The following is a 9,384-nucleotide window of genomic DNA, read 5'->3' as shown; positions in this document are numbered from 1 at the left end:
CATGCATTTTGTTTGGTTAAATATATAGTCTCATGGGCATCCAAGGAACAACCCATAGTCACCATTTCATATGCAAAAGAAGAGTACGTAGAAGCTACAACAACTTACCAAGCACCATGGATGAAGAAATTAATGAGGGATATGACCCAGGAATGAAGTAGGAACCGATCACTATATTTTATGAGAACTCATCAACAACACTTTCCAAAAATCAAAATTTTCTTCAAAAAAGAAAGCACATCAACACATGTTACTACTACTTCATCAAAGAGTTGGTTAGCAATGTAGAAATCAATGTACAATATTGCAAATCAAAAGATCAATTGACAAATATATTTACCAAGCGATTAGTAAAAGTAACATTTGCATTTCAAAAATACTAATTAGTAATTGTTAAGAAAAGATAGAATGAATGTTATTTTCTCCACCTCTCTTTAAAATTCCTTTAACACTTCCACATTATGCATACATGCCTACCAGGTTAATTTATAAATGATTAATTAATTACTATACACAGGCATTCGGGAAAAAATGAGGCATTTGATCAAACAGTTAACGTCCCTTGTCTGTGCTTCCACATGTATTATGTTGCATACATGTCTACCACACTATTTCCACATGGCTTCTGCTCATTGCAACAACAACGATCCAGGATAATTTAGAATGTTCAGATTTGGTAGTGTAGATCATATCACAAGATTCTCATGAAAATAAGGTATGTGCACAATGCACATTATCAGTAACATAATTAAATGTTTTCTATTTCCATATTACTGTTATCATACATAAAACTTGAAAGAAAAACAATTTAAAAAATAGTTCCTTCCTTTTTCGTGTTCTTCTCCAAATGCATTCAGTTTTTTTCCCTCTGCTCAGACTATTTATAGCCTCAATTCAATCTTACGGAATCGTATACAGAATTACTAAAAGTCTTACCAATTAAGTAAAGTAAAAACCTTCATAATACGCCCACCGTGGGGCTCGAACCCACGACCACAAGGTTAAGAGCCTTGCGCTCTACCAACTGAGCTAGACGGGCTATATTCGTTTATTCTTTAACGGTGGTACTGCAGAGGTAAATTAGCCTTCCAAACAACAAGACGCGTAATGGGCTGCAAAATGCTGTCTCGCTGTACAAATTTTATTTTGATTTCAATTTTCAACGTAGCGGGCGTTTGGTCTAGTGGTATGATTCTCGCTTTGGGTGCGAGAGGTCGCGAGTTCGATTCTCGCAACGCCCCCAATTTCGTTTTATGTTATGCAATCAAATATTTTGTATACATAATAAATCTACTGTTATGTATTTGTATTCATCTTGATTCAAATAAATCTACTATTATGTATTATTTTTCACGTAGATTTGTATTGAAACAAATTTAAAGTCATATTTTTAAATCATCAACTTACAACATGTAACTAAGAATATATTTATAAAATTATGTGCACATGCTCAGAGGATGTTTAGTGGACGCCAGATAAGGGTAGTCTGCCTTAGTCATCGGAAAACTGGTTTTGGTTTGCCAATGTGGCACTGCATTTATTTTAGCAGTCTCTCATGCCGATAATGTGCTTGGCTTCTGACTTGACGCTCTGCTCGGAAATGCCACCATCGGCACCGCTGAATTCTACATCATTTGTGCAGCTGAGCCCCCATCTTTATTTTCTTTTTGACGGAGGTGAATTTTTACTATTGCACATCAAGAAAAAACGAGGGAGTTTAAAATGCAACTGTATAACAAGTACACGGACTGATAAGTAGGGGATAATTTTCACAGCAAGTCAAATTGTGATATTGCTATCAGAATTTAAGTGTGTAATTTTGAATCAAACTCATTGACCCATGTTTCATGAGTAATGATTCAACATGAATCAATCTCTAATGAGAATAAATGGAACACTTAGCACTCATTGGATCTAGGTGATGCTTACAAGGGTGAAGCATCAGGACTTCCTGGGAGGTCACCCTATCCCAGTACTACTCCACCCTGAGCGCGCTTAACTATGGAGTTTCCTCCACGGTTAAACTCAAAGCTTGCAACCCCATTTGCAAAACCTTCACCAAGCATTGTACCTCATGTACTGTTCGTTAGAAAGCCCCTTAGAGTGCTAAGTGTTCCATTTATTCTCATAAGCGATGGATTTATGCTGAAACACTACTCATGAAACATGGGTCAATGAGTTTGACTCAAAATCACACAGTTAAATCCTATTGTGGAAATTATCTCCTACTTATCCATTGATGAGCTTAAGGGGCTTTCTAATGAATGGTACATAAGGCACAACACTTTGTGAAGGTTTTGCAAATGGGGTTGCAAGCTTTGAGTTTAACTATGGAGGAAACTTCGTAGTTAAGCACACTCAAGCTAGAGTAGTACTGGGATGGGTGACCTCCTGGGAAGTCCTGGTGCTTCACCTCTGTGAGCATCACCTAGATCGAATGAGTGCTAAGTGTTCCATTTATTCTCATGAGAGATGGATTCATGTTGAATCACTACTCATGAAACATGGGTCAATGAGTTTGACTCAAAATCACACAGTTAAATCCTGATAGCAATATCACAATTTGACTTGTTGTGGAAATTATCCCCTACTTATCAATTGATGAGCTTAAGGGGCTTTATAATGAATGGTACATAAGGCACAACACTTGGTGAAAGTTTTGCAAATGGGTTTACAAGCTTTGAGTTTAACCATAAAGGAAACTCTGTAGTTAAGCATGCTCAGGCTGAAGTAGTATTGGGATGGGTGACCTCTTGGGAAGTTCCAGTGCTTCACCCTTGTGAGCATCACCTAGATCCAGTGAGTGCTAAGTGTTCCATTTATTCTCATGAGAGATGGATTCATGTTGAATTACTACTCATGAAACATGGGTTAATGAGTTTGATTCAAAATCACACAGTTAAATCCTGATAGCAATATCACAATTTGACTTGTGGAAATTATCTCCCACTTATCAATTGATGAGCTTAAGGAGCTTTCTAATGAATGGTACATAAGGCACAATACTTGGTGAAGGTTTTGCAAATGGGATTGCAAGCTTTGAGTTTAACCATGGAGGAAACTTCGTAGTTAAGCATGCTCAGGCTGGAGTAGTACTGGGATGGGTGACCTCCTGAGAAGTCTTGGAGCTTCACCCCTATGAGCATCACCTAGATCCAATGAGTGTTAAGAGTTCCATTTATTCTCATGAGATATGGATTCATGTTGAATCACTACTCATGAGAGATGGATTCATGCTAAATCACTACTCATGAAACATGGGTCAATGAGTTTGACTCCAAGTCGCACAGTTAAATCCTGATAGCAATATCACAATTTGACTTGCTGTGGAAATGATCTCCCACCTATCAATTGATGAGCTTAAGAGGCTTTATAATGAATGGTACATAAGGCACAACACTTGGTGAAGGTTTTGCAAATGGGGTTGTAAGCTTTGGATTTAACCATGGAGGAAACTCCATAGTTAAGCGCGCTCAGGTTGGAGTAGTACTGGGATGGGTGAGTTCCCGAGAAGTCTCAGTGCTTCACCCTTGTGAGCATCACCTAGATACAATGAGTGCTAAGTGTTCCATTTATTCTCATGAGAGATGGATTCATGTTGAATCACTACTCATGAAACATGGGTCAATGAGTTTGACTCAAAATCACATAGTTAAATTCTGATAGCAATATCACAAGTATACTGACTACTAAGACTGCTACCCTACATATTACAAAAATCAACCATAAGGATATCACAAAGAGTTTTAATCATTTTCTATGATAGTTAACAACAATAGAAAAAGTATAGATCTATCTATTTGGAGGTGCTTCTTCCTCCTCTTCATTGCTAGAATCCAAGGTTGTGAATCTAAAAGGGGAGGGCATGAATCTCATGGGAGAAAGATCCCTATTTGTTGCATGACTTTTCCAAACACCCTCCTCCTTAAGCCTTTGAATTAACTATGCAAGTGGAATGTTGAATTCATCCAAGAGGGTGCTCTTCTCCTTCTCCTTCATGGTGGTGAAAACATAAAAGAGGTCTTTCTTGTACAGTGTCCCTTTGTCTTCTTGTACAAACTATCGGAACTACTCCTCCTTGAGTTTGAATATTGAATTGTCCTGCACGACAGTGTTAGCAGCTATGAGTCTCCTTAGAGACTCAATAAGGATTATATGTTTACCTTGAAATATGCTATTATTCCTAAACTCCCAAAAAGACTAGAGAATGAATGAAGAAATAATAGTCCATAATGCATTAATTCTTTTGCTACTAATATAGGTTTTACCAAAGATAATATTTTCAATAAAAAAGTTGTTATCAAGTTCAAACACATAAAGGTTCCATATATCACGGGCAAAGGGGCAATGGAAAAACACATGAATGACAGATTCTGGTTGAGAGCATACAAAAGAAATCTTGAAATCCCCCCTAGTTTTTAAAGGGAAACTTAAAGCAACATTCTCCAAAGGAAGCAAATGATCTTAGGTTCAACATGTCTTGCCCATAGATGGATAAGAATTTTCTTCTAGGTAGCATGGGCCAACGCAACTGGAAACCACAAGAATTGGGAGAGCAACATTCAAGTCCAAAACCACAAGAATTATTCTTAAACTCCTAAAGAGATTAGAGAATCAATGAAGAAATAATAGTCCATAACACATTTTTTTTTTGCTGCTAATACAAGTTTTACCAAAGATAATATTTTCAATAAAAAAGTTGTTATCAAGTTCAAACACATAAAGGTTCCATATATCACAGGCAAAGGGGCAATGGAAAAACACATGAATGACAGATTTTGGTTGAGAGCATACAAAACAGATCTTGAAATCCCCCCTAGTTTTTTAAAGGGAAACTTAAAGCAACATTCTCCAAAGGAAGCAAATGATCTTAGGTTCAATATGTCTTTCCCATAGATGGATAAGAATTTTCTTCTAGGTCGCATGGGCCAATGCAATTGGAAACCACAAGAATTGGGAGAGCAACATTCAAGTCCAATTCTCGAGCTTTCAAGAGCACTCTTGATAAAACAAAAGGTACTCTTCTAAGATTTGGGAAAGGAGTGGCTATCTTTTAGAACTGGCCATTCTATCAGTTTTCCATTGCTAAGAATGTCTTTATATACCCTTATACCTACTTTGGCCCATTTTTTTGTTGAGCAGCCTTAAACAAGGGAAATAAGCTTGAATTTACTTTTTAAGTTCCACCAGATAGACCCACCACCACACCAGATGTTGCTAGCTTTTGTTCTTAGGACAGTGCCAAGGAGTGACATTACCCTTGCTCAAATTTCCCACAATGACCGGAACACATTGGAACCCCCTATCACTATTTTGCCTTCCATACTAGGAAGTCCAATGCATCCAGGTTACTCAAAAACTTAACTCCACAAGGGTGCCCTCTAGTTAGATTGCATCTAATAAGAATTTTCCACAAATTATTTCCTTGAGTTTATTTAACAATCCATTTCATTGCCAAGGCTATGCCCTATGTTCTAAGGTCCTTCAAGGCTAGGCCATCATACTCCTTACTTTTAAAGAACCATTCTCATCTAACAACACAAGACTTACTCATTCCTTTTCCATCAGATCATAAGAAATCATGAATTATATTTTGCATAAATTTAAATTGATTGACACTAAGTAGCCAAGCTAAGGAAAAGTATATTGAATATGACGAGAGGATTTTCTGGCAGACCTAGATCCTCCTAGTCATGCACAAATTAAAAGAGTTCCACTTATTGATTTTCGTACTAATTTTCTCTTTAGCCCAAGTCCACATCTCATTTATGTTTGGGTTGATGGAAAAACAAATCCTAAGGTACTTCACAACATGATTGTCCCCCCCTATAGTGGCGCTCGTGTTTGCAGTCTGTACCTTTTTATTTTGATCCAAAAAATACTTGTTACTCATGTTATGTTTTACATTTGAGATGACCGGAGGGTTAGGTGTTATACTTCAATTTTAGTATCATAGATGTTAGATTACTATGTTGTTCAATTGATCATATTTGCATGATGATGCCATTTTGAGATTACAGTATGTTTTACAATGATATCTGGTTATCCAGTATTTGAACATATCTTTGATCATGTTTATGTGTTGGATTTATTGCTATGGTTATTTACTTCATTCTTTCTTTGTTATGCTTTATGCGAACGTGAATGTTGTAAATGGATTACTTTAGCATATTCAAATAAATGGTTAAATTAGGTTTATAATGCATTTATTGCTTTGACTATGTTATTATATGCAATTGCACTTGATCACGTGTTTTAGGGTGCAGGATTTATATCCCTGGCAGTGGCACATGGAGTTAGTGATTCAGTTGTTCATATTTAACCAATGTCTCCCTATATGGTTGATGTATCTTATTTAAGTGTTTAATTTAAACCTTCCGGTGATTTGATTAAATCTAGACTCATTTGCATTATGCGATTAGACTTGTGAATGTGTCTGTGCATTTAGAGGTTCACATTGTTGCAAAAGTAATTAAAAAAATTCTATGTTTTGGGTCTTTAGACTTTATTTTGATTGATTTTAATTTATGTTAGCTTTGTCATAGATGAATTTCAATTAGTTGGAATAGCTTGTTTTTGTTTGGGTTGATTTGAGATTTAACTAGGTTTCTTGGTTATTTACCCTAATTGAAAAAGTGAATAAGTATTCAAAGAGGAAATTAATTCCTCACTTCTCACTTTTGGAAATTAAGAATTTGAGAGCTTTTTCCAAAATCCTCTACTGGAAGATTGTGTTTATGTTCGTTGTGAGAGCTATGGGCATGAGATCTTCATGAGATCGGTCTCGTTGGATCCAGCTTGGGGAGACCTTGTTTTATCGTGACTTTCAGTAGCTTCTGCCAGTTAATTATTTTATTGTGTTGATTCTTGTTTCTACCCTTTTGACTATTAGGTGGGGCTTTGCCGTTTTTGTATTTCAACTCCATTTATACTTATGTTTCTGGTAGTTATATGTTAGGAGGTTGAGAACTAGTGTTCCTCTCGTTTCTAATTGTTGGTTCTGCCTAGTTGGTCAAGTATGAATGTTTTCCTATTTTTCAAGAAGAGGTTTTGGGGTTTAGCACCATTATGCTGGTTGTTTCTGCATATGGTGTCCGAACTTGAAATTTATTGGATTTTCGTGGCTTTTGTGTTTTCAGACCAAATGGGTTTTTATTTCAAAGTTTTTTAGTTTTGGGGTTTTTACCTCGATTTGCATGCTGCCCAAATTTTCTCGAGTTTTCTTGGCATGATGTTGGTTGTGGACCTAGACCATCTGTAGGATGTTAGTTAGACCATTGTTGCACTTTTATGTTGCATTGGGATGCATGTTACATTTGTCCTCTCGAGCTTGTATTTGGTTGAGTGTTATTTTTGCTTATGTTCTCATCCAGTCTTTATGATCTTCGTGATGGTGGTGCGCCACACACGAGCACATGCACGTGCATTTGTCGAGTGACTTGCAAGGCCCAAACTCATGTTTGTATTTTGGAAAGTTATGATCATTTGGGGTTGGGTTGGGAATGTGCATGCCTATGGGCACTCATCGTTGGATGAGCATGGGTAGGGTAGGGTAGCACCATGGAGGGGTCTTCTATTTCGCAACTTGATGATCATTGTGCTTAGAAGGTTGGTAGAGGAAGTTTTAATCAAGTGATAACTAAATAAAATATTGGGTGGTAATAAAACTTAAGATAATAAAATGTGTGAACACCCGATTAAGTTTGAGGACACAGTGCAAGAGCCTTCCATTGGAAAGTTGAACTATATGATATCTAACTTAGGCTTTTCAATGCCAAGTGACTCCCCATGCAATGAGTCCCTGCATAGTTACTCATTGAGTGTCTGACCAGGACTTGTAGTACTTGCATTATCTTATGATCTTGGTTTCAGTCATCTTTATTGTCTGTCATGTGTGTTAGCCATGGACATTTACTTTTTGTGTGTTTGTGGTTGGATCATTATCTCCATCAACATGATAGGAGTGGACCTACGGGTTTCATATGGTTGGGAGGTGTAGTGACCTATACCACTGCTGGGGATTTGTATACAGAGACGGTCTATTGTTGGAAGAATGATTGTATCAAGCTTATGATAAATAAATTTAAACCATAAATAAATTTAAACCAAGAAACATTATGAAAAAGAAATGAAGACGAATTGAAGAAAACATATCTACTAGAATAAAAGAATGTTACTTTGGAGAGTTGGTCAAGAACTAAATAGGGTATTTCAAGCACGGGAAGTGGCTAAACCCTAGATAATACACTACCAACAACTCTAACTTCAATCGCTCGTAGAAAAGAGGCCCTTAGAAAAGGCCCATCATCACTTAGAAAATGCCATATATTTACCCTATGAATTCTTAGTACGTTATTTACACCCGCCAATATACTGGTGTTGATCATATTGAGGATCGAATCGATGCTTGAAACAAACTGTGCATCCATTTGGAAAACTAGAGAGCATCATCATCCTGCATGGTAGGATATGGCTGAACCAATTCCTTTACCGAACAGATAAAACCTACGTTTTGTGCCCACCGTGGGGAATCGAACCCACGACCACAAGGTTAAGAGCCTCGCAAATCCGTTTTCGCGCCTATTATTTGATATCCGCAGTTCAGACGTAAACTAGTCTTCCACACAATGGGATATATAATGGGCTACAAAATTGGTATTCCTGTCAACTATAAGTTAAATGCTTTGGGTACGAGAGGTTGCGAGTTCAATTCTCGCAACATCCCTTCTGCTATCATATTAAAATTTGTAAAGATTTCGGTCTTGAAATAAGTGTTGTACTAGAAATTGGTGCTAACTTGAAATAATTTACTGGAAATTGGTACTAATCCAAAATAAATTTTCTTTCCAATTCAATGGAACTACTGCAGCTTAAAGTCAATGGAATTTTATTTACCAGATTTGTTATCTGAGGTTAACTTTGCTTTCCTTCCACTCAAAACATAATCTAATTTTACCATTCTAACGATTTATCTCTTTCATAAAATTTGTATATCCAATGTAGAAGAGCGAGTGGATAAATAATGTTAGAAATGCACTCGGGATTTTCCAGCAATATCTAATATCAATCAACAGTTGCAAGTGTTTAAGTAGAGCTCCTCAGGTGAAAGTTGTTTTTTTGTGCCCGTAATTTGAAAATTGTTTGGCGCCTCAGAATAGCAGTTTAATATCGGGGGCTTCCCCACTTACCCTATGTTCCTATGCCACTGCTTAACTCTCTATTTTGTGCTAAAAAAAATTAACATAAAATATCTTCATTTCATGTAGCTGCAGCTGCATATGCAAAAAAAACTACGTGTTTCTACAAAATTTTCCTTCATTTTTATATTTTCGCCTAATCTTCTCTCCCAAAATCATGTCTAAAAATTATAAGCAGAAAAACAAG

The 9,384-nt window shown here is 36.7% G+C and overlaps 2 non-coding genes across 2 annotated transcripts; one reads left to right on the top strand and one right to left on the bottom strand.

Moving 5' to 3' along the window:
* Positions 1-966: 966 nt before the first annotated feature.
* TRNAK-CUU (transfer RNA lysine (anticodon CUU)) lies at positions 967-1,039 on the bottom strand. The gene has a single exon. It is a non-coding gene; the product is annotated as a tRNA-Lys (tRNA).
* A 130-nt stretch (positions 1,040-1,169) lies between these two features.
* Positions 1,170-1,241, top strand: TRNAP-UGG (transfer RNA proline (anticodon UGG)). Its single transcript has one exon. It is a non-coding gene; the product is annotated as a tRNA-Pro (tRNA).
* Positions 1,242-9,384: the final 8,143 nt, after the last annotated feature.

This window comes from Cupressus sempervirens, chromosome 3, assembly GCF_028749045.1.
Source record: "Cupressus sempervirens isolate cs-2001-9-10 chromosome 3, ASM2874904v1, whole genome shotgun sequence".
In the NCBI taxonomy this organism is placed as follows: Eukaryota; Viridiplantae; Streptophyta; class Pinopsida; order Cupressales; family Cupressaceae; genus Cupressus; species Cupressus sempervirens.
The sequence above is the reverse complement of the archived record's forward strand: the minus strand, read 5'-3'. Positions and strand labels throughout refer to the sequence as shown.